Genomic DNA, 24,109 nt, shown 5'->3' with positions numbered 1-24,109 from the left:
TTCCCCTTCCCCAATTAAAAAAAAAAAAATCTCTAATGTGATTCAGACTTTGCTGAGTCTAACTTATTACATGGCTGCAATTGTAACCTAAATTTTTCTCAGTTATTTAAATTATGGTAAAATACTTATAATTTTTTTCTACCTTTACTATAAAATACTGGTCCTTCTTCAGATGTTTAATATTTTTATTCTGGTAACAATTACCCTCTATAACAAGGACTTCCTAAACATTCCCTATTATGGATGTGTAAATTGAGGTTTAGAGTTTAAGAAATGTTCCCAAGGCCACAGACTAAGGATTAGGCCTTATCCAAATGTAGACTCCAAATGTGTTCCTCCTTCCATTAAACAATATGACACAGTAGGGACCCTCTGCCCTGATTACCCACTTGGTCTGTCCTGCCCTCCACCTCAGAGTGTGGGCAATTTATATCAAACCATGAAAAGTAGATCTGCTACACCTGAATTTCACTGTAGGCTCAGACCACAGCAGAGCCGCTACTAGCACTTGGGGCCACCACTGGGGTATGATTTAGAAATAGTCTCCCTCTGGCCTGTTCCTCCAGTCCCAGGACTTTGAACACTGAAAAATAAAAAGTAGAAAAGAGAAAGAAAGAAAGAAAGAAAGAAAGAAAGAAAGGAAGGAAGGAAGGAAGGAAGGAAGGAAGGAAGGAAGGAAGGAAGGAAGGAAGAAAAGAAAGAAAAAACGAGAAGGTAATTGAAGGAGTAGGACCTGCACTTAGAGTCACTGAATAGGGTGGCTATAAGAAAAGGAAAATAATTCCCACCCTCAAAGATGGGAAGTGTTAAAATAAAATCTTATCTAAACCTTCTTAGTGTATAGATTTTCTGAGACCTGGCACCATCTCTGAATAGCTAATATTAACAATTCAAATAAACTTTGAAGTAGAGTCATCACTTATAAAGAAATCAAGTTTTTAATACGTATTCTATATTAAATGGGCTAATAAATTACAGAGGAAAAACCAAATGCAGGAACTCTAGTTCAGATCCAAAACCAAAAACTATACATACATATGACTTATACTTAAAAATAGGGATGGTATCATTAAAATTCCTTTTAAAATTGGAAAGTAATTGCTTTTTAAAGGTATAATAATTTTAAGTGCCACTGTCACAGGATATGAATAGATGCTTTACAACAAAGTGACTGTAATAATTTCTTAGACTGTATCCAAATTATTTTAGCTTTCATTGGGCTACCTACATTAAATATCATTTTTTTTTTCTTTTGTAATTTGAATTCCACTGTTTTAATGAACAGTCTTTTGGTGTGTGGGTATTCTTTCTCTTACTTAAGAAAATGAAATTTTTGGACTCAACCCTAAAATTAGGAATGAGAAAGGCAGTGTGATTTAAGGAAAAAATACTTTTAGTTTTAAAAAGGAAAAATCTTTTTAAAATTTAATTATAATGTCTATGAATTTCTAACGTCAAGAAACATTATTTTTAGGAGACTGAAGACATCAAACAGAAATTTATTGATTTATTTAAATTTGACATTTAAATATTCTAAACCATATCAAATATAACATATTATCACAAAATATTAGTTGTCTTATAGTTTAGTTTTGTGAAGAGTTTAACCATCAGTTTTTCTTTAAAAGGTAGAGAAAGGGAACCGTGAAATATCTAGCATTTGAACAGTGTTTTTCACATATACAATATGTGGTAATCATCAGTGTTATTGCCAAATAGTTCAGGTTTTCTCTCCTTCCCAAAATGGCTCCCTTTTATTTGTATGGGGCCATGCAACTGCTTCTGGCCAGTGGGTTGTGAGCAAAAGTTTCTACTTGAGACCCTGCACCCCTGTCTTTTCATTTTGGCATGAAGATTAGCTATGTTCAAGATGTCGGCCTCTCCACTGGCCTGGAACCCTGACTGATTCTGATGAACCAAGCCATATTGCTGATCTGCAAAGGACATAAACTATTAACAGTAAATAAATCCTCAACATTTTAAGCCACTAATAGTCTGTGATTGTCTGTTACTGCAGCATCACTTAGCTTCCCCTGACTTATGCACTATGCAATGTATTCTATGTTAGTATCAGGAATTTGTAAAATTCTTTGACAGGAATCAAAGCAGTAAAGGTCTGACAGGGCCCTTTTCTCTCTTCATGGATGTAAATTTCACCAAAAATGTTCCTTAAATGCAGAGAATCCACTTGATTTGTAGTTGACAAAAGAAAAAGTGTTTCATTCTGAAATCTTTTCATTAATAGTTTCTTTCTATTATCATGAATGACTGTCATTTGGCATTGACATTGTTTTTGGTTATTTACTATGTGGTAGGCCTAGGAGAGTGAAACGAATACTAAAAATCCCTATCAAGGAGCTTACACTTTCACTGAAAACAAAAATCAGATGAATTCTGAGTGCTGAAAAAGTTTTCATCATGATTTCTATCACTGTCTCTGATCTACACTTTTAGCTTGCCAGCCTACATTCAGCATAGATATGAAGAAGAGGGTATAAGTGAATGATAGGGGATAAAAATTCATATTCAATTATAGGTTAATAAAGTTAGCATTGTCCCGAGCTTATTACCTGAACTTTAATTCTAATGTCTGAAAGAATTGATAATAAGAGTTTTGGAAGGGCCTCCAACTAATCTCTTATTAAGGGCAATGATTCTTAATCTGATCTGTGAACTTTGATGAAAAAAATATATATATACACACATATATACATGTATGTATATATGTATATATATATATTACATATTATTTCACCAAACCCTAATAGAAAATGACCATTTTCTATTAGTTTTTTCATTAAACCCGAATAGAAAATGATCATTTCTTCCATTATGAAAGCAGTCAGCAAATTACAGTATTATTAACAACCTGTGTCTTTGCCCCCCATAGAAATCACACATACTTTCTACCACACAAAAATTGTTGCAGATATCTCAAAACACTGTTTATGTGCATCACTACTGAAAATTTTCTGTAGGTCTTCATCTTGTTATATAATGCATTAATAAGGAATCAAATATATAGGGCGGCTGGTTGACTCAGTTGGTTAGAGTGCAGTGCTTATAACACCAAGGTTGCTGATTCAATTCCCATATGGGCCAGTGAGCTGCGCCCTCCACAACTAGATTGAAAAGAACGACTTGACTTGGAGCTGACAGGTCCTGGAAAAATGCACTGTTCCCCAATATTCCCCAATAAAAAACAAAATAAAAAAACCCTCATTAACTGCTCAAAAATATCAAATATATAACTTCTGGTTATCTATAGCTATGTAAAAAATTACCTTCAAACTTAGTGGCTTCAAACAACAAATATTTATTATTTCACAGTCTCTGTGGGCAGGGATCTGGCATGGCTTGGCTGGGTCTATTGTTTCAGAGTCTTTTATCACGCTGCAATCAAGGTATCAACTTGGACTACAGTCATTTCAAGGCTCAATTGGGAGAAAATCTGCTTCTAAATGCACTTATGTGGTTGTTGGCAGGATTCAGTTCCTCACGGGTTATTGGCCTTAATTCCTTGGTAGTTGTTGACTGGAGACCTCTCAGCTCTCTGCCACATAAACCTCGCCATAAGACAGGTCACAACATGGCAACTGGCTTCTGTCAGAGTAAGTGAGAGAGCAAGAAAGGATGAGCAAGATGGAAGTCAGTCTTTTGTAACTTAATCATGGAAGTGACATCCTGTCACTTTTGCTGTATTCTCTTTTTCAGAACCAAGTCACTAGGTCCAGCGCACACTCAGGTGGAGGGGATTGCATAAGACAGGAATACCTGAAGGTGAGGATTATTGGGAGTCATCTTAGAAGCTGCTTACTACATAACTATATCACACATTTACTTTTTAGTATTTTGGGAACTGTATATTAATATAATCAATTTCCTTTGAAACCCTAGGTAGTTTATTTTACGCATTTAAGAAGACTCTTCTGAAAAAGGGTCCATAGATTTCACCAAATTTCCAAAAGAGCACATGGCTCTAAATTTATTTTAGTTCAGGCACCTTCAACAGCCTTCTGGGGGAAATTATTTAGAATGGCCTCAGTTTAGAAACTGGATGTCAAAGCTTTAGCCTACCCCATGTTATCCTAATCTGATACCCTCGCCTAGTCCATATTACTCTAGTGCTATGAAAAAAGCGTGACACATTTGAAGACATCAATCTGCTACAGAACACTCCATAAACTGTTCTCAATACTACCCACTTGAATTATTTTATATATATGGGAAAGAAGTATATAGGACTCTGCCAAGCATGTTTGATCACAATTAAACCTCCTTATGCTTGTATATGGCAATTGGCATTTGAGCCTCCAAATGACATGATATAGGTAGAACTGATTTCCCCAAGAATATACTAATTACCAGACTAGTGTTTTTTCCTCTACCAAGTTATGTATGAGAAAGCAGAGTGTAGAAGAGAGAGAGACGTGATGTCATGATTCTTCTCTAAGTCTTTTGCATGTATCAACTGCTTTTGATGAAACTAGTGGCTGGCATCTCTGAATTATATTTTCTGCAAGCACTGTACCAGCTGCGAATATTGCCTCAGTAGTGTAAAAGCTAAGTAGTGTAAAAGCTATTTTATAAAACCTCCAGTGTTTAGATAAATTTGTCAACAATGAGGAACGATTCTATTATTTGGCTCGCTTAACGAGTTTTCTCCTGAAACTCAAAATGCATCGTCTTCCCAAAAGTCATCACTTGTCACACATACTGCAGAGGGGTGATTTTCCTCATAGTTCTCTGATCCTAATGAAAAAGCAGCTCAATAGTGGCAGTTATTTTAGACTTTCCAAGATAACGCGAGCACAACTTTCATGTTTGCCGCTAAGTTTTCTTGTGGCTTTTCCAAATCTGAGTCCCTCTCAAGTCTCTAGAGTTGAGCCATGGTGAATGAAAATGGAAAAGGGTCAAGGAACCTAGGTGGGTTCCAGATCTCATAGCTACTGACGCAGCAACTTAGCCAATCCTTCTTCGTTGACTTCATTTTCCTCATCTGCAAAATGTGTGGGTTCGTGGAGATTTATCTCTCAGCCCCTATGTCGAACACTCTTTGCATTGCATTGTGAAGTATTGAAAAATACTCTGACCACATTCACGACATGTGACTAATGTAACAACACAATGGGCCACTCTCAAACAAGAGAGGCCTGAACCAGCTATGAGTAGAAAAGAAGTGAGGTGAGGCCGGTGACGGAGGCAAGTGATGACTCTCCAGTCAACTCCTCCAAGGCCACTCAAAAATTCACCAGGAAGAGATGGGTGGGGCAGGAGGCCGTCGTTGACGACAGAAGGCTACTTCCGGCTGTGGTGCGTATGACGTCAGGACCGAGTCGAACCGGCCCAGCCACCAAGAAGCTTTGGAGGGAGGGATCGCGAGAGTTGAGTGAGGCCGCTCCGAGATTCCGGCGCAGCCGCGGGTCCCACCTCCCGGGGGCGGGGTGAGGGCGGAGCGGGCAGAAGGGAGCGGACGGGCGCCGGGCCGGTTGCGGTCCGTGCGGAGGCTGAGCCGGCCGCGGGCGCGACTGGAGGCAGGTGAGTGCGTGGATGCGGCGCTCGGCGGCCGCGGCTGGGAGTGGGGGCCGGGCTCGCCGCACCTGCCCTAACTCTGCGAGCAGAAGGAGGAGAGCTTGTGTGGCTTTGGGTGTCCAGAGAAAGCCGGGCTAATTTCGGGGCTGGAAATGTCTCTTGTGAAGCTCCGGCGACGGCCTTGGCCCTCTTGTTCCCCGGGGTGATACTGGCCCCTTGTCGGAAGAGGTAGCTTCGAGCCTGGGGCGGAATCTTTGTCCTTCCTTGCTCCTTTCCCCTTCCACTCCTCGGCCCTTCAGCACTCGCTCCCGGTCCCTGCTGGGCTTGGTAAACAATAACAAATGTCGCGGATCCTCTCCTGGTATCCCCTGCTCTCCCGTCCCGTGCCCTCCAGCCGATGTCACCAAGAGGAAGGATTCTAGGCATGGCTCTTAAATTGTGGGGGCTGTTTGTGTACCATTCCTAAAAACTGGTGCGTCAGATTGCTAAACATTTCTCAGACCCAGCAAAGCCTCCCAGCAGCTCCCAGAAGCCACGGAGTCTTCAAAGCCGGTCTCAAAATCTGTCCTTAGCACTGGAACCGTAGACCCTTCGTTTCGACATCATTTTCTCCTCCTCTTTTTTCACCTTTACTATCGCGGACAAACGAGTGGTCGTTGGATACAGGAATAAGAAAGGTAACCCGATTGAGTAGGGTACCTTTAGAAAGTTGCCAGGTTGACAGGAGAAGAACAAACTTTATTTTCAAAACCAGTGGCCTCCCGTTTACTGATGCTACTTTTGTTTTGTGGATCGCTTTTCGGGATGTAAGTTTGGAGGAAAGATATATAAAGAAATTGCTGGGGGGTGGGGGTGGGCGGCGGGGAGCTGGTGGTACTGGAAGTAGTAGTGGCTTGTCCAAAAGTGTGATTCTGTTCTTCACTTGATAAAACGCAGAACCAATGCTCTTGTCGGTTTCACGTAACCTGTGATAAGTTTTGATAGAAGCCAGTTGCTCGGAAAAGGCCTGAATATTAGCTCTTACTGCTAAAATACGAGGAAACAACTTTAAGTGTTTTATTTTATGCCTGCTGGTTGTAAGATGGGGATTGACCAGTGTGACCTTATCTTTTGGGGGTGGAGTGAGGGCTTAAACTTGTCAGGTCTCCCTATTTTTAAGGCTGGGTCTAAACCCATTTTGCTTACCCAGTAAAGGTTTTTTAAAAAGTTCATTTTCTCAATCATATATGTGTACATAAGGTACTGGAAACCTTTTTGTGTTTGAGTGGCCTTTTTTCTATACCTCAGGATATGTAAAACAATTAAGTTTATTATACGCTCTACCCAGTAGCTGAGAGGTATTGTTTGTGAATTAGCCGTTCTTGTGATTCTTTGAGGGGAGAGAAATTAAGTCTAAAATATGAAGTTAAATTATGGTGATGTTTATTCATTGCATAGGTTCATCAAAGTACTTTTATGTGAAAAATCCTAATCTCCAAAGAAGTACAATGTATAAAAAAATTTTTGGTTTCATTTGGCTTAGTTTTCTGTTCTTGTTAAGATGGCTGATGTTTACCAATTGATTGGGATGCATTTAGAAATGAGAAACAAATTGGGTGTAGTTTTTGTACTCCTTTGAGAAGCCCTACCACTGAGGAATGAAAAAATTAGAAAACCATATTAAACGGGTGCAGTTCTTCTTTGGGCTTTTGTTGTTGAGTTTGTTTTAAAATTGAGAATTAAATTCAAAGAATCCTAGTCAAAGAATCGAGACTAAGAATATTTGTGCAAGGAAACAGGTGTTCTCAGCGGTTTTTATGTTGCAAAATTAATTTCAAAAGGTAAGATATATAAAAACAAAGGAAAATTGTGCTTTGTAGAAAATGGTAAAGCAGTGGACTTGGTTCTGCTGTTTGTTTTCAGAAAAGTTCTGTTCTCAAAGTAAGAGCAATATCATTGTGTTAGCGAAATTGGATAACACTTTAGAAAGTGCTTTCTCAGTGATCTGGGATAAGTTGGAAGCGTGAGACAGAAACAGAGACAGAGACAGAAAGAAAGAGAGACTTTTTTAAGAGGGAAAAGAGGGCACAAATCAAAGCCAGAAAGGTTCACATCTTGATGTAATGTTAAAATGATTTTATTTTACATAAATAGTGTAGGGTGAATCAAGCAAGCATATTGTCATCCAGCATCCCTAGGATTACATTAAAATCAGCAGATGAGCATGTTATGATTAGGTTAGACTTGACATATGCAGAAATTATGCTACTGTATTTTTATATTAGAAGCACCATGCGTTTTTTTTTTTTTAATGAGATAATGAAAATATGCTTTTAAAGCATAAGAAATTTAAAAAAATTAATTTTAAGAGATATTCTTGGTCAGTAGTTAAAAAATATTAATGGAATCCTTCTTTCCTCTTCCCCTCCCCTCAAAAATTTTTTGTTTAAACCTAAAAAGAATATTTAACAAGGTATGACCAATACTTCAGTGCACTGATTACATAAATTTCCTGTTCCAGGTATAAGTTTGCTAATTAACAAGGTATTGTTCAGAATCTTGAGGGAGAGAGAAAGGCAATAATGAACAGTATTTGCTGCCCAATACACTCGGGTGGCCTGTGGTCTCTATCTTAAAGGAGATATAATCTAATGGGTGGGAATTGTACCCAAATAACTTATACCCAGTAATAGACAATGCATTTTGTGGAGAAGCCAGGGAGGGAGGGATTAAATTCTACTATACCAATTAAGGAAGGCTTTGAGTAGGGAAAGGCATTTGTCTAGATGGTTTGGATGATTTAGTCATATGATGATCATAATGAGCAAACTGCTAAATCCTTACATGTACTAATTTACCTGGGTTTAAGCCTTACAACAGCCATATGGAGTAGATACTTTTGTTATTCCTATTTTGCAGATGGGGTAACTGAGGTACCAAGGTCAGATAACTAGAAAGTGATAGAACAAGGATTGCAACGCAGGCATTCTGGCTTATATTTGTATCCCTGCGCTTACTCATTATCCTTCTTTTCTCTCCCATTCTTGATAGTCTTTCTCAAGTCTGTAGTTTCTAAGAATTGGTTTGGGAAAATACATTTTTCTGGCACCTAAATTTAGGGATCAGAAAGCTCTTTTCTAGAAAGAGCTCCAAAATTATGAAAACACAGGTAAATAAATTGTTTTTAGCATGTTAAATATTTAACTCACTTTTGGAAGTTGTTCTTTGTGCAAATTAAATGTAACCATTAAGTGGAACTTTTGATAAATTTGACTTACTATCTAGTAGCATACCCATAAGGATTTAGAAGTAAGAAGTTACAGCTCTATTAACTCCTTCGCCTAATGGAATGTTCGAATTGTATATTTTGGCTTGTTATTTCAAAAATTACTTGGCACTGGGTAGTTTTTGGATTGAAATGGAAGTTGGAATTTATTTAATCATTGAATGCCAGTTTCAGCCCTTTTAGTTTTATTTATACATTTTTAATGTCTGAATCAGGGTTTTGAACAGTGTTGTACATATATAAAATCAGAGAAATTCAGTCACTGATACTTTATGTTAGGGCAACTTTGAAAGCTTTTTGGGATTGTGAAATAAAAGGTACTATAGAAATGTGCTGTGCCTAGCATAGGCCTACTCAATAAATGCTTCTTTGTTGAATGAATGGTCCAATTGATTTTATTTATGAAGTTTCAGGAATAGTTCACGTGTTATTGGTTATCTAAGTATTGGGGTCACAATAAACTCAACTGGATTTAAAGATTAGGAAAAAAGCATATCTAGGCAGTGGTAGGAATAGTGCCTGTTCTTACCCTTCATGCGAGATGCAGACCCTTCAGCGCCTTTGTCAGTGCCCTGATTGATGGTATTAAGTTTTAAAATAGAGTTCCAGAGGCAGTCTCTGTGAGTGAATATAATAAGTGTTCTCTCCTTGTCTGAGTGAAGTGGGTTCCAGACAACCCCCACAGTGGTATAATTTATGGTTGATGAGTTTAAAACCTAATGGAAAAAGTAGCAGAGCTAAAGCCAGAATTTAAAGTCCATATATTTATATTATTATAAGATAGAAGGGCAAGACACATTTTTAAAAAAGACTTTTTATACATAGCTTAAATTAATAGTGATGGTATATTATTTGTCTCTACCAACCCTCCCCACCCCGCCATTGACAAAAGTTTCTGGATCTTAAGCCCCGTAATTTCAAGGAGATGCTTATGAGTATGTCAGCTATGGTTTGTTATGAAAAAATTACAAGGCAAGTTCACAAAATATAGTGAATGTTTAAGTTTAAAAAATTATTACAGTAAAAGACACATTGCCATTAATCCCCCTCAAAATACTCCCCCTCACTTCAAACACACTTATCCCATCATTCTTGCCACTTTCTGAAGCAGTTCTGGAAGTCCTCTTCGTGAGTGTCATTAGTTGCACTGTCATGGCTGCCTCGATGTCCTGAATTGATTCAAAATGTTTACCTTTCATGGTCATTTTGACTTTGGGGAAGAGCCAGAAGTCACATGGTGCAAGATCCGGTGAATAAGGTGGATGAGGACACACCATATGTTTTTATTTGACAGAAATCGCCATACCAGAAGTGACGTGTGTCATGGAGCGTTGTCATGATGGAGGATGAAGTAAAGACACTCACGAAAGAGGACTTCCAGAACTGCTTCAGAAAGTGGCAAGAACAATGGGATAAGGGTGTTCGAAGCAAGAGGGAGTATTTTGAGGGAGATTAATGGCTATATGTCTTTTACTGTAATAAATGTATTTAATTTAAACGTTCACTGTGTTTTTTGATCATACCTCGAACATGTTCCTCTAAGCTCAGATTTGGTTTTAAAAGATTATTCTTAATAAAAAAGAGTGTTGGTTGGTCCAGCAAAGGAAAACCAGATATACACTCACCTCTTTCCTAATAGAAATGTTTTGAGCATCTCTTCCCATAGTAGACTCGTTTCATTATCTACACTGGAAATCCACTGAGATAGGTAGGCTCCCTCTTAGATGATCTCTGCACAGGTCTTGGGGAAGACCTTAGCGGTTACAGGTCATATGGTGAGCTGACCATTCACATTGGTGTTGTGTAAATTCAAAAAGGCCTCAAACTTTGGTAATTTGTCTGTGGCTTCTGATAGTAGCACTTGTACTATGTTCAGCTTTGAAATTCTTCAATAAACTCCTGGCCTTCCCCTGAATTAACACTAGACCAGTTGACGACCCAAACTGATGTTGGTTCTATGGCCACACATGCAGAAGGTTTCCTGTTTTCCTTGTCTGTTGCTGATTCTTATTGATTGAATGGGTATGGATTTTTCACATTACAGTATATCAGTGTCTGATCCCATATGCACAGGCAGCATCCATTGTTTTCTTACCTTTTACAGGTTTTGCTATCTCTACATCTGATTCAGAGGAGGATTCCATTCCTCTTCTTTCTAATTTTGGAACACTTTTCCTGCTTTTGCAATTCCTGAATATGATGGAGTCACTAATGGTTAACACCTCAGAATCAACCATAAATTGCAACAGCTTCTCCCAGAATAAAGAACAAGATGGCAGAAACTTAAATGACCGTGCATAATTGCTAATACCATCTATTTTTGACAAGCAGAGTTGCTGCACCTTTGCTATGGGGCCTAGCTTTCATCCTGTGTATAAAATTGAAAATTTAGAAACAGAAGCTTCTGTACACATTAATAAGCATATATTTTTTTATTTTTATTTTTTGATCCTGTTCTCCGTCCATATAGTCATTGCTATTCTGCTTTTATGACTTGGAGATTTTGGCAACGGTTCTGTAGATTCTTCAGCAGTCCTGGAGACACAGTAAGTAATTCAGACATTTAACATGAAAATGCTTTGTGTGATCTACATGTCTCAGATTTTGTCTCCCAATAGTAATATGTAAACTTAGCTCTTTGTATATCATCTTCCCCTCTGACATGTTCTTGGCTTCTTTTTCTTCCTGAGTGTCACTAATCAAGGTGTAGGTCTAATAATTTTATCAGCAACAGTAACCATTTACTTATCACTTACTATGTACAAGACATAGTGCTGAGTACTTTGTATAAATATTATCTAATTTAATCCCAACAGTGACTCTCTGCATTATCATCTGCTTACAAATGAGGAAACTGGAGCCTAGTGAGGGGAAGTGACCAGGGTCACACAGGTAGATAGTAAGTGAAAGAGTTAGAAATTGATCCCTAAGACCCAGGTTGCTTTCTCTTGTATTGCTTTATTTTATTACAAAACCGTCTCCTTTGTTCTTTAATTTGCCTCCTAATTTCCCCTGAGTTTTCCGTCTTTGCTCTTCTCCCTCCGTTTTTTTAGGAGTTATTTACAGTTTTGCATATCAAACATAAAACTTCTCTTGGGAAAGTGTACAGAAATAATTCAGCCCTATTCAGATTTCCTATAGAAAGGACTTGCTCTTGGAGAGAGCTATCGTAAGAATGATAGCAGTAACATCTTATATCTGTATTGTGTTTTAGAGTTTTATAAAGCATTTTTATACATTTTCTTACTTAATCCTAATAGCAAACTTAAATTTGGATCTTTAGATTAAAAGCTGCTACCAGCAGTTTGCTAAGGACTCCACAGAATTAGTTGATGAGACAGTTTTTGCCCTTAGCAATTTTAATGCTGAAATAAATGACATTATCAGATGTTCTGACTTCATTCAAGCCAATTAGGAGCAGATAAATATCATTATAGCACATTGTTTTCTTAAAAGGTTTCATAGTATTGAGCTGTGAGCTTTTTTTTGGCCAAAATTGAGAAGTTGGAATTTTAGTGCTGCATTTTAAATGATGAAATGTTAGAAGTCTTCAGTTCTTGTGATTCAGTGAGTGATAGTTAAGTTGCTGTCTCCCTCATTCTGCACACAACTGTTGCATTTAAATAAAATAATTATGATGAAGGAATGGAGTGGAGGGAGGAAAAGAGGACAGACAACATTTCAAAAGTGAAATTAAAGAATTGGGGATCCTAGGAAAGATTTAATGAGGTATCTTATAGTAACACTGTTGCAGGAAATTGGATGTAAACTGTAAAAAAATTGATAAGCTGCAAGTATTCACCTCTGGAAAGTTGTATTATTTGAGAGATCAGAGAGCTTATGATCCATTTTGAAATATTTTCTTGTGCCAGTATCTTGTTTTATTGAATTTAATTTTTACGAAGCTGTGGATATTTTCACTTAGGTAAGCATTTGCTCATTTACTTGCCCCCATTATGGAAATACCACACCATGTTAGTCCTTCATAATTTTTCTGCATTCATCAGCAGGGGCTGGTTGTCTGGTTTATAGTACTAGGGAGCTGCCTTTTGTTGTGTTTTTACAATAGAGATCCATTTCATTTGGACACAACTTTCAAATCTGAGGACAGTCTCCATCTGTCTACTGTTATCTAGTCAAACAAAATAGACCTTTTCTATTTTTGTGGCAAGAGTGGAAGAATTTCAGTCCTGAATTGAATGTATTGGACCCATTGATATTCTTTTTTTGATCCATTGATAGTCTTAATACTAGCAAATCCTCAAGGAATCACATACTTATAATGTTTTAGGAGGTTAATCATCATAATTCAACATTTATCAACTATTTGCAGGGCACTGTATTAGGTACCATTGAAAACAGAGGTGAGTAAGATTTATTGCCCTTCCATTTAGAAAGACTTAATCCAGTGAGATACATAATGTATTGGGTACAAATTCAAGCAGAAAGTGTTAAGTGAGTAACGGCACTGTGGGAGCAGAGGAAGGAGAGATTGCTTCTGGTTAGAGATTAGGAAAGCTTCCTATATAAAGTCACCAGTGAATTGACCAATTAGAGTGAAAGACATGCCAAGCAGAGGGATTAGCATGATTTGGATATATCTCTATAACACCTAATAAATTGTATGTTAAGTATTTACTTCTCACTCTCTGCCCTATTGGATTTGAGCCCATTGAGCTTAGGGAACAGGTGTTTTTCAGCTTTTCATTCTCTGCATCATCAACTGCTCAACCTGGTACATTTAATTAAAGCTGTACTTTAGTAACATTACAGTGGCAGTGGTGTATATCAGATGGATTCAAAGGAAGAGGGCCCAGAAATAGGAAGCCCAGTTGTCATGCAGGGTGGCATATGGGGTCTCTGCTCCCTCTCCCCACATAAGAACACAGGACATGGTGAGGCCAAAAAGGAACACTCACGGAACCATCGATAGGGGAGTTATAGCACTATACTCTTGCTGGCGGCTGGTTGGAGACACAGGAAGCAGGAGCTGCACTATCCGCAACCTGCCATCCGTCCGCTTCTCTGCCAACCAACCTTACGTGCTAACTTCAATCCGTTCTTGCTAGCTCAGCCACCATCTTCTTGGCAGCCCCCATTTGTTGCTAGCATAGTCATGACAGTTATATTAGTGGCCAATGACTCACTGGTTACAGCTGATGGCCAACTAGCCACAGCCGATGGCCACCCAATCACAGTTGATGGCCATTTATTACCTGAGCCAGCACCTTTCCACATGAGGCCGAGAGCCTGGAAACTGCACTCCTGGCTCTGTCCTCACACCAATGAAGAGACTATTTAAAATAATCTAGGAGATACATAGTGAAGTTCTAAACTAGGTGGGATTGGAAAGGAGAGACTTGGATGAATGAGTGTTGAAACCTTGGGAGATCTTTTCTTCTGTGGATTCCTATGAGGTATGTGTCATGTACCCAGAGATTCAGTGATGGAAAGACACGGTGCTTCCTCAGAAAGCAGGCAGGTGACCACAGAGCTCCACTCACAGGTATAGAAATAATAGCACACAGCACATAGCTGCTGTAATGAAGGAGCAGTGAGAGGAGCGCGTAAGGGAAAGGAGCACTGGTTTGGGAGGATCAAAGAAGCCTTCCTAGGAGGTGGTAGTGTTTGAGCTCAGACTTGAAGGGTGAGCAGGAGTTTTTCAGGCCAACAAGCAGCAGGAGGACGTTATAGCATACAGATGTAAGAGACTGTTTAGGCAGCCGCGAGAATCTGGATTATTTTAGTGTTGGGAAGTGAGGCTGGATAGGATAAACTTATCTTTATAAAATAACTTTTTTTTATTTGCTATTTTAAAAATATTTATTGTATCCAGCTTTAGCATTCCGAGCTTTTGTGTTTCTGTGCCTCTTACAGCCAACTGGAAGCTCCTGTACTGTGTTTCCCACTCCCTGCAAGTACACTACTGACGTCAAGTACAAATTGTCTCTTGCTTCCTTTTGGTGCAATTAAACAGAGGAGGTAACGCTAACAGTAGCCAGAGAGACAGAGAGAAAAAAAATCCACTGAAAAGCTTTTCTTTGATGAATGTGTAGAGCAACTAGCATTATTGTATAAAGAGAATGCAGTACCAAAGCATCGCTTTCAGAGCACTTGACTTGAGGGAGGGGATCGTGGTAGGAACAAAATTATTTATCTTTCTCCTAAAGTTTTATGGCGCCCTTAAAATTTTCCCAGGACTATAATATCTAGCGCTGAAGTTCTTTAATTCTGATTCTAGTCTTGATTTTTTTTTATTTTCTCTACTTACTCCTTATTATGTTTTAATAACTTAGCATGTCTAAACTTCCAATGATGTCAAACATTGTCTCTAGTTTGCTCCCCTCCCACCTTTTCTTCTGGTCAGTCAGGAACCTGTACCTGCAAATCACGATTCTGAACTTTGTATGTTCTCTAGGGTCTTTCTTCACATAGGTTTATTTTCAACAGACATTTATGTTTTCTATCCTGTGAATTGGAACACTGAAATAGAATATAGTTAAGTTGTTTTCTAAGGACAACCAAAAAGTTAGTTGTAGTCTCCAATTAGGACTATATCCATTGTATTTCTAGACCAGGGTTTGGCAGCTGTGTTAGCTTTAGTGCCATTAGTGGCAATAAAAGTTTATGGTTACTACCAGGGGAAGTGAAAGGCTGGAACAGGAAAAGAAAAAGAAGGCTTACAGAGTTGCTGGAGAGGCATAGGGTGGGGACAGGAGAAAAGGTGCATATGGTTAAAAGAAGTCAAGTTCCTCTAACACTTGTTCCAGGTTCCCCTTGGTGGGACCAGTGCCATATTTTATGATTAGGTTGAACTGCCAGTAATCCTATCTAGAAATACACTGGCTGTATTGTTACACCAAAAATGACCGTTTGTTTTAATACAATACTTCTGGATTTAATAAAAAAATTGTATAGTACCTGTGTTTCTCGTTTTTAGAATTGAGCAGAGTGGGAAACAGAAACACACTTTAAATATTAGTGAAAATTATGGGTACATTTCTGAAATGTAGTAAAACATTTAAGACTTACACCCATAAATGATGTATGGCCCCAGTCAGGCAGAAGGTGGCAGAAAGGGAAGAATAAGTAGGAACACGTGTGTGGGTAAAACTGCTTTCTTATACCAACCATATAACTGGACTCCCAGAGGGAAAAATAGGGTAAGAAATTAGATCTAGAGCCTGAGCTCTCCTGTCCAGGTAAACCAGGTACACTTTCCTTTGTCAGGAAACAGCATTATCAAACTACAAGAAACTTTCATTCTTCAAATTGTTTTTTCATTGTTGGACTAACAATGCCAAAGAATAAAAATAGGTATGATTTTAGTTTTTCTGTAATGATGATAAAGTTATTTCTGAAATTGTAAGAAGTACTGCATTGAATGAAAGTCTTTGACTCATTGTCAGAGTTGAAACCTGCTTACATGTCATCTAGTTGAATTCTCTACTGTGAATTCCCTCGAATTCCCGACAAATGGGTGTTTACTATTTGCCTAAAGATTATAGTTCCTTGACAAGGAACTTAACAGATCACAAGGTAGCTAACTTTCATTCCCTTGAATGGTTGGTGTTCTCCAGCTTTCTGTTCCCAGTCCTCTTTTCTTTGCACTCAGTGCTACGCTCAGAGGTCTGGATGATCCCACATGCTGTGATTATCTTCAGTGACCTCTCGGTCAGGATCACTTCCAAATCTCTCTATCTTGCTTAGACCTCCCTTCTGAGCTTGAGACTTCATTGTCCATCTCTTCCCTAGATATCACCGGCTTGGTGTCATCCACAGGTAACTAGGATTCAGCTTGCTCACAGCTGACTTTATCGTTTCCCTTCTCAGAATCTTTCTCTTGTAACTTACCTCTCAATGCATGATGTTCTCTATTTCATAGCCTAAGCATAAACCTGGCACTCATCTTTGACTCTTCTTTCTTGTTTATCACTCACATCCAGTCATTCTTAAGTCCTCCTCACAACCTCTTGAATTCTGTCTTTGGTCTTGCTCCAGTGTCAGTATTTTCACTGATGCTCCAAGTTACTGAAATAACCGTCTCCCTGCTACCAGTCTTGCCCTCTTCCAGGCCACCTTCCATGTGACTGCCAAAAGGGCTCTGCTAAAGCATAAATCTGATTATGTAATTCCCACACTTAAAATTTCCCCTGATTGCCTTTAACCTCCTCCAGATTCCTTAGCTAGGCATCCAAGTCTGAGTCCTTTAAGAAGGGGTGCCTTTTTGGTTTTCTAGTCTTATTTTTCATTGCCCACTCTGCTCACTGAACTAGCTCTCTCTGATGTTGGGTCTCACATACTACTTTCTGTAATGTGTTTTCCCACATTATTTTGGGTAGTTCCTGTGCTTTCTTGAGTACTCTGCTTAGGCATCTCCACTTGGAGGGATGCCTTCCTTGACGTCTCACCTCTCGTCAGGGTTAGTACCCCTTCTTTGTTTTCCCATAGCATCTTGTGCATATCTCTCATACATCTTTATATTCTAAAATACAATCATAGCTAACATTGTATTTACCATGTGCCAACTTATTGAGCATTTACTATGTGCCAGGCATGGAACAATATTAGTTAGAAAGTTCTTCCTTATGCAGCTTTCAACTGGTTCTCATCACAGAATTGGAGATAATTCTTATCACTGCAAGAGTGGTATTTGAAGACGGTTATCTTAATGTCTTTTGTTTCAGGACATTTAATTTGTTCAAATATCAAGGGATTCCAGGCCTTTTACCTTCCTGAACACTTTCCTCTATATGTGTTACATTTTGTTAGTTTTCTCTCTTAAAATGTGTGGTTCAGTTTTAGATAAAATGCAGTTGTCATAAAGAGAGGCAGGACTTCACAGGCATGTAGCATGTGGATATGGATGGTCATTTTTGAGGTACAGGCCCCACTTTTCCAGGTCCATAAGTGTGTGTGTGTGTGTGTGTGTGTGTGTCCAAAAGTAAATCAGGGTTGTGGGAATTTGCTTGCATTTAGCAAGTGACCAAGAGACTCACCTAAAAACAAGAATGCCAGTTAATGAATTTATTAATATGAGTAGAATGGAAACTTGTATATTTGGCCAGCACATTCTCACCCCAATAGGACAACCTACATGGGAAGCCAGTTGTTCTAATCAGAATGGTAATGTCAGTGGGGAGTGTCACTAAGCCATCATAGCCCTATGGAGCCTCCTTTTTCATAAGGATGCACCTGTCCACCGCTGCTCTCGATGTGGTCAGCCCATTTTCACCTTGGACAGTGTTGGAGGAGCGCAGTCTTGCTTGTTAAACTTTGTTTTTCTCCCTGTGGTGAATGTAACACTATTGTTAACACAGTCTTTAGCCAGAAGAAAACACAGTTGATGAGGTTTCAGCTTTTTAAATTCACGTTTTAATCCTGCCTCCCAGAAATTACACCCTGCTCACTTTTGATTGGACTTGGGTGCTCCCAAATATCTTTGGTCACACATTTTCATGGAATGACTTATGTTGATAGCTAATTTCTACCACTCTGTTTGACTTATGCTGTTACTTCCAGATGGGTTGACTTAATTTTCAAATTATGAGAGCATTTTACTTTTTCCTTTTGTACTGACTATAGGGCATTGCCAAGTATTGAAAAGTTCTCTGAGTTGGAGCCGACTAGTACAGTGTAGAGTATGGCCTTCACTTCCTTGTTCCTGACCTTACATGTCTCTTAACTTAGCCTACGATTAAGATGGCATAAAGTTTTGGGGCAGCCATTTCACACTTTTAATTTGTGTAGCTTTATTCAACAAAAATATTTATGCATATAACAGTTTATCACAGTTTATACTTAGCATTTGATTTTTTTGAATCAAAATATAATTCTTTACCTTCTCTCTATTAAATTTTATTTGTTAGAGTTAGTATTCTGTTAAAATTGTTGTGAATCCGGGCTCTGCGTTCCCACTTTTGATTATTCCCTCCAGGTCCTGGTCGTCTTCACATTCTGATGAGGATGCTGTCAAAAGCCTTATTCAGTTCATTGGTAATATAATTGCCTGAGTCCAGTGAGTCTTGCAGAGTTTATGAGCATTCTGAGTTTTGTTGCTTAATCAGGTATAAACACATGTATTAGCCCATTTTTCTTCATGTTTCTCCCTCCCGTTCCCCCTCCATACTGGTTTCCATAGTGGCTGCAGCAATCTGCAACCCCACCAACACTGCACCATGGTTCCCTTTTCTCCGCATCCTCACCAGCACTTGTCTGTTGATTTATTGATGATAGCCATTCTGACCAGGGTGAGGTGGTATTTCATTGTGGTTTTTATTTGCAGAGTGGAGCTTATGAAATGCCTTTCGAAGAGTCACATAGATTATTTGTCCTATAGATCTGCCAAAGAAAGAAAGTTACTTGACAAGACTTGTTCTTCCTGAATCCATACAGATTTTTAATGATCACGCATCTTTGTCTATTCAAAAACCGTCTGCTTTATTATCTGTTCTAGAACTTTCCTCAGGCTGAATAGTAAGCACAGCAGTTAATATTTTGTAATGTCCATGCTTTTGTAATGTTCATGTTCTTTCCTCATTTTGAAAGATTGGGTAGTTTGTCTCCTGTCTTTCAGCAAAGCTGTCTTGTCTTCATAATTCATTAGAATACTTCTAGCATTCCGCAAAATTTGTGTGCAGGTTCAAGATATGTGAACTGGTCAACTGGCCACGTCGAAGACTTGCAGTGCATTGAGGGCAGCTCTACGGCCTCCGGTACCTAGGCTTCAGTTCTCAAGTCCCAGCACTCACTCTGGCCTTCATCCTCCTGGGCTGAGAAGAGAGGAAGGGCTGCAGTGATGGGATGCACACTGGACTGAGAGTTCTCCTCTATAATAAAGGGGTGGTACCTACCTCTCAAGGGTGTTGTAAAATAGAAATTTGTGAACTGTAAGGTGGTATTCAAGTGTAAGATTTTTGAAAAGCAAAATAGAAGTAGAGGCTTTTCTTTCTCCCCTGTCATGTATTAAACACCATTTACCTTAACCAACTTGCCCAGACCTTCTGTAAGTTTTCTCTTCCAGACGTGAATTCAAAAGTCCCTTTTGTAGCCCTTAATGGTTTTCTTAAGTTCAGCTCATTGTGGGCACTTTACTTCCCAATATCATCCTGTGTTTCTTTTATAGGCATCCATGCTATCTGTGCCTTCTGTATTTTATATGTGTCTTTTAAAATCTGGGTTCATTGGAAAGCTCTTTGTGCTGCCAGTCTTTTCAGAATCTCCTTTTCTCTGTTGTTAATACTCCTTTGCAGTTTATAACCAGAATTCCATTTTTTATTCCAAATTATTTCAACTTTTACTCTTTTCTATATGACTAGAATGAATAGGGACAGTACTGTTTGGTTATACCTTTTCTTCCCCCCATGTTTTTCTGACTCATTTTCTTTAATTCCGATTCATATTCTCCCTCTCTCCCTCTCTTTCTCTCTGTCTCTCTCTCTCATCCTTCTTTCCTGGATACTTCCAGTAATGTAGCTTTAGGGGATTATTTACTCTGAAATCCAGAAGTTTAAACCTGGTATTTTATCAAGTCCAGTATAGAATAGGACTTTTCCCTTGTTATTCTTTTAAATTCATTTTCAGTTTATAGTTTACTTTCAACAGAGTTTAAAATGGACATTGTCTCTAGGGCAGTAATCATGTTTTCTACTTCCTTTAGCATCTAGTAAAATAAAAGTATTTCACGCAGATATTTACTATAACAGTCCTGAATAAGTAGGAATTCTTATGGGTAAAATTCAGGAGTAATCCAAGTGTTACAGGCATTGGGGTTCTTGGATCCCCCAAGATAGAAATCGAGAGGAAACCACAGAAAGATTTCCAGACAAATTTTATCAAGCTTATGCTCAAGCACAAGGGAGGCAGCAGAGAGGAAAGGAAGGAGCTGACGGGGGCCGGCTCTGCTGAGCTGCTTTTATAAGCTGGGGACGAAGCGGGCTTGCGGGAAAAGGCGGGCTTTTTGAAAGTGGCGGCTTCCTTTACCGCTGCGGAGCCTGGTAACTGCGTTCGCACCTGCGCTACCGCTCATTATCGCCACCCCAGGTGTATAGCTGTCGCGCCTTGATCAACTGCGCATGCAGAGCAGTGGTTTTGATATCTACAAGGGAGTAGGTGGTTAGATGGAGATATAATAATCAGCGACTTCTGCACTTTTGTGTAGGGAGTGATGGTGTGGAGGCATTCTTGTCAACTTATGTGACATTCCTTCAGACCCGGGCCCACGTCCCTGTGCTGTCTCACAAGGTCCTTGTAGTCTCTACAAATCCTATCCATTCTGGCACTTCGCGTTCGCAGTAGCAGAAGCAGCAGCAGCGGCTCTGTGTAAACATGCTCATGTCTTAGTTTTTGCCGCGCACACTTGCTCATCAGCCAAGAGTCTGTTACTGATACCTATATGCTAAGGTATGAACCAGACTTCCCTGCACCATTTATTCCATTTAACACTCCAGTTTCTAGACGAAACCACATGAAGCTTCAAAAAACTTGTATTTTGGGGTTAGCACCCAGACAATAATAATGCCTTTATTTAGAACCCAGCCTACATTGAAATTACGCATTGAAATTGAATGTAAATTGTCCTTAAATTTAAAGTAAAGAAATGTCGTTGAAAACTAGTTTTTTACAATTTATATTTGGTGAATTTCGTATACATTTTAATTGATTCAATACAAAATAAGTAAATTAAAATACCTCTTTAAGAGGTAAAAAGCATTGGGTGGCTGGTTGGCTCAGTTGGTTAGAGTGCAGTGCTCATAACACCAAGGTCGCTGGTTCAATTTCCACATGGGCCAGTTAGCTGCGCCCTTCACAACTAGATTGAAAACAACGACTTGACATGGAGCTGATGGGTCCTGGAAAGACACACTGTTCCCCAATAAAAATTTAAAAAATAAAAACAATAAAAAGAAATAAAAGGTAGAAAGCATTATAGAAATTTTGCTAGGTATTGATAAGTTAAGCATTCTAAAACATTACACTTTCCTCGGAGGAAAGCTCATAAAATTATTTAGTCAGTTTCTGAAGCAGCTGTTAATTTTAGAACGATATGGGTAGTATATTGAAAAAAGATTCAGAATAAGCAAAATATTTGTTATATATGAACTCTGTTTTAAATGACACTTTGTGTCCATTTCCCCCCTGTATTTAGGAAAGATCAGATATTGTAAGATAATGTGTATAGAGAAAGCCCTTTGAAAACTCTAAAGAACTTCATAAATACGGCTCTACTATTATGCATATGAAAATATTTCTTATCCATTGGCATGTACCATCTCTTAACCAATAGCAGCATGGCACCTATTGTGTTAAACTGAGGCTCAGTGAGATTTGGTGATTTATGCAATAACATCTTATAAATAAACAGGACTCTTTCCAGATTTTTTGTTTTATTATCTATTTCTCTTTGACATTCATTCCAGTCTGAGCACTCTTTCAAAAGACCTAGTGCCTGTTTGCATGGAGGTTAGAAGGTGTTTGAGATTCCCCATTATTACCCCATTGGAAGATACTTAGAGAACCCCAATTATCATTCCCTAGAACTTGGTTGTCCCTAGTATGGGGCATGGAGATGCCCTGTCATCACTATAGCATTATGCCTGAAGGGACTCCATAAGACTGTGCTTAAAGAGTCACCTGTTATATCCCGTAGGGTCGTGCTTGGTCTGCCCAGATCACTACATACATGTTAAAGAGAGGCTGGGGCTGCAATTGATCATTTCTTGTTGGATCAGTCAACAGATATTGAGCAATGTCTATGTGCTCTGCATCATGCTAAATACTGTAGGGGACAGAATAAGGTGTGGCTCTTGTCCTCAAGGAGTATGAAATTGAATAGATGACTAATACATACTCATATAACAGTAAATCTACCTACATGAGAGTGTGGACTCAAATACCTAATTGTGCATTCATAGTAAGTGCTAGACAAATTCTGAAAAGTGAAACATAAATGAGGTTGGGGAAATTAAGAAAAGCTTTGTAGAAGATGAAAATTCATCAGGTTCTTTAAATACAGGTATTGAAATACAAGTATTTTAAATACAATTTTAGAATACCAAAGTCTGTTGATTGATGAGGAAGGAGACTGTCAAATAACGGGAAATAACGTTAAGAAGATAGGGTGGAGCCAAATTGTGGGATTTAATAAAAGCCAGCCATAGAAGTTTAGATTGAAATGATAGAAAGGAGAAGGCCTTAAAAGTTTTAAGTCACAGAATGACATCATCCAAGTTCTATAAAAGGAGCAATGGTGCAGAGATGGGAGAGAATGGCACCACTTGGATGCAAGTACAGTCATGTTACTGACAATGCAATCAGGGCCTGGATTGATAAGGCGATGAAGTGAGAAAAAAGAGTAAGGTGGAATGGGAGAGAGATTTTGACAGTGTTATTAATGAACTTGAAATGGGAAGAGGAGGGATGAATTAAACCTGCTTTCCAAGCTTTCTGATTGGGAGAAAGATTATTGCCATGGGCAGTAATGGAGTTACTAGAAGATTGGCTGTGGGGTAAAAGTTCTCCATTTATTTTTGGACATAATTAAATATGAGTTATCTGTAAGGTGTTTAAGTTGAAATGTTCAGCAGACAGCTAGAAATACGAGACTGCAGGTTGGATGAAAACATAGGGCGTGTTATACAGGTGTGTTACTCATCCTTGTAACCTATCATTTAAAGGCCTGGGGAAGCATTGCTCTCTGAGATTTCGAAGACAGAGTTTCAACCACTGGCATTGATGGATAGATACCTTCTAATACAGAAATCTGAAGAGTTCCTAGTATTTACGTTGATTGAAATTACTTTAAAAGTTTCTTTTTTCCCCTTGGTGATAAACAGCATGTAATGCTGAAGATTCAAAAATATATAAAGGAAAAAAAGATAATTAACAGTACTTTGGTGACTTAACCTTCCGGTCTTTTTCATAAGCATATAAATACACGCATATACAAGTATATATACACCACATACACATTTATAGCTTGCTTTCATCATTTAACATTGTATCATAGTAATTTTCCCATCGTGAACTACTGCTTTAAAATACTATTTTTAAAGAGCTATATTTTTTTCCATTATTTGGATTTATCATTATTTAATCACCAATGTATTACTGAACATTTAGATTGCTTCCAAAAATTTTGCTCTTATTAATAATATTACAGTAAACTTCTATGAAATACTGTTCAGCTGTTACTTAGATATGAGCTCTCTGAAAGCAGAGACCTTTATATTGAACCTAGAAGAGTGTCTAGACATACTGGTTGCTTAATTAAAAAACCAATTATTGACAGAATGAAATAAGACCATTAAATAT

General features: G+C 38.5%; 1 protein-coding gene across 3 annotated transcripts in view; it reads left to right on the top strand.

The window, feature by feature from the left end:
- The first annotated feature begins 5,376 nt into the window (after nucleotides 1–5,376).
- The window catches only part of STK38L (serine/threonine kinase 38 like), a 72,973-nt gene continuing 54,240 nt past the window's right edge, over nucleotides 5,377–24,109 (top strand). The window contains exons 1-2 of one of the 3 annotated variants that reach the window (XM_019737445.2): nucleotides 5,377–5,538; nucleotides 11,268–11,343. The gene's annotated coding sequence lies outside the window, so the exon portion shown is untranslated. The remainder of the gene's footprint in view (nucleotides 5,539–11,267; nucleotides 11,344–24,109) is intronic. The other 2 variants (XM_019737475.2, XM_019737455.2) reach the window with 2 other exon arrangements.

This window comes from Rhinolophus sinicus, linkage group LG02 (genome assembly GCF_036562045.2).
Source record: "Rhinolophus sinicus isolate RSC01 linkage group LG02, ASM3656204v1, whole genome shotgun sequence".
Lineage (NCBI taxonomy): Eukaryota > Metazoa > Chordata > Mammalia > Chiroptera > Rhinolophidae > Rhinolophus > Rhinolophus sinicus.
The sequence above is the reverse complement of the archived record's forward strand: the minus strand, read 5'-3'. Positions and strand labels throughout refer to the sequence as shown.